The sequence below is a fragment of the Phaethon lepturus genome, unplaced genomic scaffold (assembly GCF_000687285.1).
Source record: "Phaethon lepturus isolate BGI_N335 unplaced genomic scaffold, ASM68728v1 scaffold19102, whole genome shotgun sequence".
In the NCBI taxonomy this organism is placed as follows: Eukaryota; Metazoa; Chordata; class Aves; order Phaethontiformes; family Phaethontidae; genus Phaethon; species Phaethon lepturus.
Genome location: NW_010525756.1, coordinates 7,651 through 15,300, shown reverse-complemented (window position 1 = coordinate 15,300; position 7,650 = coordinate 7,651).

Genomic DNA, 7,650 nt, shown 5'->3' with positions numbered 1-7,650 from the left:
GCTCGGGCCCCTGAGAGCAGCCCCTCCCCTCTTATCATGGCACTGAAACACAGCCTCCTCTCTCAGACCAACATTACCCGGCGTTTTCGAGCGCGCATTTCCAAAGACAAGAAATACCAGAGAACGCTACGCCTTTTCAACACGTGGCTTAGGTGGATTAGGATTAGGCCTTACCCCTAACCCAGGACTTCCAACAGTTCAACAGCACACGCTACTCCCCCCTCAGAAGTCTCCTTTTTTAGCACTGTTTCCAAATGAAGGTAACAAGCCAAACGCAAGCCCCCGAATGTAAGGAGGAAAAAAAAAAAAAACCAGCCACGCAGAAAGCAACATGAAATTCTCCGATTTGACTACGGTTTGCTGCTGCGCAGACAGCAGCGGCAGCGTGGCCCAGCGATGGCCCACTGCACACTTCCATCACCAGATCCCACTCCCAGCTTAACCATAAAAAACTGCTCCGAGATGAAACCTGGCAATAAGGCATCAGCCATAAGGCAAACGCTTTTTTCTTTTTTTTCGGTAGTGTAGCATTTGTTTAAAAAAAACCCGCTTTGGTCTGGCCACTTTTTCCAATCTCGCGGAAGTGCCGAGACAATGCAGGCGCATGGGTTTGGCTTTCTATTTCTTGTAATGCTGCGTTCAGGAGAGCAGTTTCTTCGGGGGGTTTGGGCACTTTCTGCTAGGCAGAAAGCAACTGCAAACAGTTGACTTTCTGCCGATAGCAAATCAGAAGGCTTTCAAGCCTTTAGGTTTCAGGCACGTGGAATTTCATTTAGGGTCATGCCTGGGAGCCCTGACACAGTCCTAGTACTGACCAAACTCTTGTCGGCCAAGTTTGGAAGACTTTGAATGATGAATTATTTCAGAGACAGTGAGCTCTTCAGGGCTGTGCATCTTCTAGCACTTGAACTTGAAAGCAAATCTGCTTGAGTCTTCCCGGGTGCCTCCCACCAAGTAAAAGTCATCTCTGCACTGATGGCTAACAAACTGACTGCCTAGAGGACAACCGCATCTACTTCACCACTTTTCACCACCAGAGAGAGGGACAAGCTGCCTAGGGGTCCTACCATGCCCAGGCAGGTAATCTCCTCCCTACACTTAACCCAAAACACCCACCGCTGCACTGAGGCCGTCCATAAGGACAACAGCATGCAACACACTGGAGGTGAGGGCTGGCAAGACTTTACACACATCCACCTGCCTCCTCCACCCCTAATCCAAAAGCCATCTCGTTTTCTGGAAGAGCCCTGCAACCTAATGCTGCCTCCAATCACTCACTGCTGTTGATATGCTTCAAGTCAATGGGCTCTGACACCTACAGCTATCAACAGCATTGAGAGTTTTCCTGTCACTGTAAAACTTTTTGTGGGAGATGTTAAAAAGCACAGGAGAAAAGGATTTTCCCAGTTGTGCTAAAGGCTGTAGGATCTGTGAAAATGGGAACAAGAGACACATGGACTCCTATCCCCAGCTGCCCAAAGTGTTCTTCACCTGCTCACCCTCTGTGTAATTTAATTCCAAGGAGGAATGAAGACAACTGACTGCATTCATGTTTACGTATGGAAAGAGTTTGAGTTCTATGAGCGCGCAGGGAGATACTAGCATGAACACAAAAGATTAAATTCTTCTAGGAAATCCAGAGGTAAGTCTCAGATCGCTCCACACAGGTCTTTAACAGGCCTGTTGCTTTTCAGACATGCAAGCCAGAAAAAAGTAGTTTAATCCTACCAAAATGAACATTTGACTATAAATACCTTGTTTTGACTTAGGGTCCCAAATTTCCACTGTCTTGCACCCTGTGAGGCAATTTACAGTTGCTTGAACACTCAGAAGAAGAAACAAGACCCAAGATTGACAACTCATGGCATTTTGAACGCATTCTTCTTCGGTTCCTTTAAATAAAGCACATAAGGCATGTTGTTCTCCACATCATCCATGGTATTTTAATTAACATCCTAACTGCTGTCCACACCAATCCATCTCTCAGTCTTGTAATTACAGGTATAGAGACTGGGACAGCACAGCCACATTAAATCGGAACACAGGTTTGCGGTACAGAGTTCTCCAATCAGAGCTACAGAGTCTATCTTAGTCTGAAGCTAATTTTCTGACTTCTCTTTCTCTGTGGCCATTTCCCCCCGCCCAAGAAATTACACCCACTGTTTGCTGTGAGCAAACTGAAGCAGCACAATTACCCACACTTTTAATTTCCCTAATATTAGTTTCAGGCCGTGACAGGCTTCACAGTGCCAGGCAAGCGCAGGAATAAAAAGAACAGATAGAGAGAAAAAGATGAAGAGACTGAAAAGATAATCTTATTATTAGAGATATGGATTCTGTGAACAATACTCAACTGCAAATTCATATATTTGCTGGCAGGACTTGAAGAATATGATACTCCCAGTTTTTCCTGCATTAACAGTTGTAGCAACTTCACAAGCCTATGCCGCAGCACAAGCCCATCTGAATTTTGTTCTGGAGATTTTTGATACACAGACAAAAAACATATACATATGTTTACACTCATCACAATCACAAGAGTATATGATCTGCTTGAGTTCCCAGCTGTAAGGGCCACACAATCCCCACAGAATTTAGGCTAGCACACTTAGATCAGACAGACAGTTATAAAAACCTAGAAATATCTGTCATCCTTGCCCTGGTCCAGAGCCGTGGTGCAAACATCTGACACTTCTGACCAGGGAACTTTAGCAGCATGGATATCACCTGCTAGGACAACTCTGAAAACATGCAATCCTCTCAAATAGAGGGCCAAAGCCATGTCCTCAATGCCTTGGTAAAATATATTCTTTAGCAGAAAAACAGTTTCTTACACTTCTATGCTACCAAATTAACTTTACAGTGCAGTCACCTCCTGTACTGTTAACTCTTCGATGAATCCCTTTCAGTGAAAGAAGATGAGAGTAATTCCTCCCTAAAGTAAGCAAAATGTCAAAATCCACTCCTTGTTTATTACACTGAAGAGCTCCCAAGGCCAGTTAATATCATACTTGTTGCATTACATTTAAGACTCTTCAAGGGAACCTTTAATGATTTGCCAAAATCCGATCCAGCGGTTAGAGCATCACGCCACAATTTTCTTTTGAGCACCAAGCGAAGGAAATGCTTGCAAATACCCCGCCTATTCACCGACTTGGGGAAACGCACTGAAACACGGAGGTAGCCAGAAAGGGAAAGACCTCACACATGGCCCCATACAGAATCACAGAATCATTCAGGTTGGAAAAGACCTCTAAGATCATCAAGTCCAACCATCAACCCAACACCACCATGCCCACTAAACGATGTCCCAAAGCACCATATCCACACCTTTTTTTGAACGCTTCCAGTGATGGTGACTCCACCATCTCCCTGGACAGCCTGTTCCAATGTTTGATCACCCTGTCAGTAAAGAAATTTTTCCTAAAATCCAGTCTAAACCTCAAACAATTCTATCTACTGCAATTCCCTGTGAGCACGATTACGCTGAGATGGTAATGACAGCTCCAGCAACTACCAGCACCCTACTCACTTTCCCCCAGTGCTCTCAGATAATTCTGCTGATGCAGGAGGCCCCAGGCAAGTGCTCTACAGGGATGAAAAAAATGCCCACACCCAAAATTAAGTATCCTTCTACACCTGAGCACCTCCTAACAGCAGCTGCAAATCTGAATTTGCTCACATCAGCTTAAGTTGATGGCTCAAGGTTGTATTTGCAACCGACATTACGTATGTGCATGCATACTTACATCTGTCTTCCAAAAAGGCAGTTACTCCAGTCATCCCAGAAAGGCTCTGCCCATTTGCTAAAGAAGAGGGTTTCCCAGTGTGCAGAGGGCCATAACATATACTAAAGAGAAATGCCATACTTCATTAAAAATAAATACACAAGTCTCCCAGCTGCTGAGCCATCACTGCTCATAGCAAGCTGGCTTAATAAGATTTTTTTTTTCATAACGTCTGTTAAATAAAGCTCCAACACTGGAAAGATGATTACTGGCATTAATAACCCACAAGATATTCAGTGCCAGATACAGTCCTCAAACTCAACACAGCCACGGATCACTCAATCCCAGACACGAATTTTCACTGGAGAAGGGAGTCCCTTCAAGAGTCCTTGCAGTTCCTTCACAAGCTGCCCCGTACACATTGAAAAGGGACACCAACAAGAGGAGCGTAGAGCTTTTTTTCAACTGGGAGTCGCATTTCCCTGCACTGCCCACACTCCTCTCTTCCCACCCTGGTTTTAGACCACCTGCGCAACCATCCAAGAAAAAAGCCCTGACCAGAGTGACAGAGAGCGGTCCTCTTCCAGCAGCTCAGATGCGTTTGTCCATGATCACCATCCACTCAACAGCATCCAGCCACAGCGGGTCCCGCCGCGAAAGAGAAGAGCAGATGTCAGGGGTCTCAGCTTCCGTCCCTGTCACCAGTTTCCCACACAAACTTCAGCAAGTCTCTTAATCCCCCTGTGCCTCCTTACCCCCGGTCTGTAGTTTTGGGAATCCTGAAAGATGAAACTAGCTTCAGGAATGCAGGTAAGTGCAATATACACAATATAATTAAAATACACAATCTATGTTATGGAGAATGAAAGCTCAGGACAGAAATCTTCAAGCTTATTCTCATCATGGCACTCTTGCTTTGAGCGGATCAGAGTCTCAAACACACACCAAGGGTGTAATGCAACAATTTTGTCCCCACCTGACACATCAGGGGTCAGGTCTCGCTGCACACAGATGGCAGCAGGTGTGGTCGCAGCAGCTGCGGAAACATCTCTGCACATCAGGCCTTGTGAAGGATCACCTTCACCTATGCGAACAAGTCTGTAATTTCAAATTACAACCACCACAGTACCAACATTTGCAACATTTACATGAAGAGCTGCGAGGCAGCGCTATCATCAAAGGCATAAGTAAATCTGCTAGCTAGCATCAAATCTCACAAGCAAACAGATCAGTGTTTAAGAGATAGAAGGGAGATGGCTTGTGAACATAGACTTTCCTCATTTTAGGCATACGATGCGTCCAAGTATTTTCTCCTAATGGTTAGAGGTAGAGTCCAGTAAAAATCATAGCCAGAATTACATTTCAGGTCCATGGTTCTCCCAGGCTACGCCAGTAGTCACAGACCATGTCCAAAGGTACTTTGGGTAGTTTAGCAAGGACGTCACACCTGCAAACCTACCATCTCATGACACGGATTTTTGAGCAGAATTCTTCAGCCACATGAACAATCCTGTTCACCAAGGATACAGATTGCAGGACACCTTCTCATGTATCTGGATAGTGCTGTACCCACAAACTAGTCTCAGGGAGTGCTGCTTAGCACTCTGCCCTAGAAACAAGTCTTTATCAGAGCATCTCATTGTTTAACCATGAAGCATCTTTCACAACACTCAATTGTCAAGTGCCTTCAAGGCAAGCAGCAAGCCACAAAAGAGTTTTGCAAGCTCTGTCACGCTCCTTTAGTGACAGACTTTCATAAGCTATGGCTAACTTTCCTAAGCACCTCTGCTCCAAATGTTTTCCATCTTATGTTTTATTCCTGCAGACATGCTGCCATAACATGTTACAGAAGCACAACCATATCCAGCTGTGGAATGGCACAGATGTAGCTACACCTTTGGATTTTGACAAGAGCAATTTGCAAGCAAACTCCTACTGACATGAATTACTGCACCTGACAAATATTCCCCATAAGGAATCAAGGATTTTGTCTTCAAGGAGACTGCTGGAGTAAGCAAAGGTTTGCAGAACCATGTCCCAAGACTCCCACCAATCATTTCCTAAATTGACTGAGATGCCTTTGCCGAGAGGACGCAGATCTGCAAGGCCTGCTCCTCTCCCTGCAGTGCGGTTAGTTTTTCTTGCAGGCCACGACGTGTTCTCAGTAACATCATCATCATAAATTTCAACTATTTCCTTTGATCCAGTAGAGCTTTACTTGCATTTACCATGGAACAAGCAGGATCAGAGTCCGGGCTTTCACATGCATCTTTTACAGGCACGTTTCTGGAATTTTATTTTATGGCGCATAAGCTTGGCTGCAACTGTTTCAGATGTTCTCCAAGCTATTCTCTCTCCCCTTTCCTATCCCCACATGAAACAGTAACAGTTGCATTGTCTTTTATGGGCTGAGGAAGTGAAGGAAGGGGAGGGACTTCCAGGAATTTTTAATTTATATATTTTTCACTTGAAGGTTGTTTTTTTATATATATGGAACTATATGTAATGCATATGTATAGAAACCAAAAGAAAGAATTCCAAGTGCTCAGTCTAGCCTTCTGTTTCACATTTTTAAGCAACATCATCACTCCAGCACAGCAAGGACAACTACTATTTCATAGTTAGCCCTCCTTGCTTGACTCTATCTGGATTTTGTAAAGCTCTCTATATCAAGGCTTCTCATTAGCCATGTGAAGCCCAGTACCCTAGAGACAGTATTTAATTCAACCATGACCTCCCTTCTGGGCATTTCCTGGCAAAAAATGGCCAGATGGAAATGCTGAAGACTGCCAAACATTCACTGAAAGGAAGTGCCAAAACAAGGGTCTTTATTGCTGATAAAAGCCATGGAAACATCAGAATGCAAAACAAGGTTGCTAACTTTTTTTTCACCTCCATCTGCTTCGCTAAAGTTGTGATTGCTGCTGCGGCAGAATTGAAGGCACCGGTTTTCACCCTGAGGTTAAACTCTAGCACAGTAGCAAACGATGGAAGTAATTTTATTCCCCGTGTTAAATCATTATGTTTATTCTTATATTACTACCAACCAAGCTCCTCACACCGTGCTCTCATTTTCTGTGCTCTTCATCATGCTCATACTTAGGAGTTAGGCCTGCTAAGTAACACTTTTCAATATTAGCCCTGGCTAGGCTAAAACGAAGGATGCTATTATCTCTTTCCAACGGAGAAAAAGGGTGTAAACTCTCATTCTCCACAATTCCCTAAAACTCCTGTTACCCTGGGGGCCAGACCTGTGTATTAATAAGATCTGGTGTTTATGCTATCCTGGATGCCAGTTCCACCATCTGGAAGCGCAGCTATAAGAGGCTTCAGTGGTGCTGAAGGATAAATACGCTTATGCTTGCCAGGTGCATGAGTCTTGTCTGACGTTGATGGTCCGTGCCGGCCGCCTGGTGTAGCAAGGCTCACCCTCCTCTGCTCTTCACCACCACATTTCTAGCATAGCCAGCTCCTGAACAAGCACAGAAAAACTCTTTAAACCCTTTAGGAACTTTTGCTCAAAGGCCTCCAAACTCACAGTGACCCAAAACCCAAAGAGGATTCCTCCCAGCATCCACAACAATAAGCCGCCTAAATTAATGCATCAACCACCTTCATGCAGAGTACAGCTGTACCAGTACATCTAGAGCTGGACTAGACCAGTAACATGGACACATTTACACCAGCTGAACGCTCTAACTATATACAAAACCAACAATTTATCACAGAATCATTCAGGTTGGAAAAGACCTTTAAGATCATCAAGTCCAACCACCAACCCAACAGCACCATGCCCACTAAACCATATCCTGGAGTGCCACATCTACACGTTTTTTTGACCACTTCCAGTGATGGTGACTCCACCACCTCCCTGGGCAGCCTGTTCCAATGCTTGACCACTCAAGGTCATGCCTGCACAGGA